Source organism: Penaeus monodon, chromosome 30 (genome assembly GCF_015228065.2).
Source record: "Penaeus monodon isolate SGIC_2016 chromosome 30, NSTDA_Pmon_1, whole genome shotgun sequence".
NCBI lineage: Eukaryota > Metazoa > Arthropoda > Malacostraca > Decapoda > Penaeidae > Penaeus > Penaeus monodon.
In genome coordinates this window covers 25381695-25381927 of record NC_051415.1, presented here as the reverse complement: position 1 = coordinate 25381927, position 233 = coordinate 25381695, and positions in this window count along the sequence as shown.

The window sequence follows — 233 nt, the reverse complement described above, 5'->3', positions numbered from 1 at the left end:
ACCTTAGCGTCTGATTCCACAAAGGTCAAGATACACAGGCGTGACATTGGAAAGTGACTCTTACCAGCGAGGTTCCCGTTCGCTGAGGATGCCACGTGTACAGATGCAAATAATGACCGTATACATGAGGTTGTGACAAGTCCGGTTAGTAATTCTCAAGGTTTTATATTTTTCTTCACGCGACTGATCAGCATTATAGAGTTGTACCATGTTCATGAGTTTGTTCACAGTGC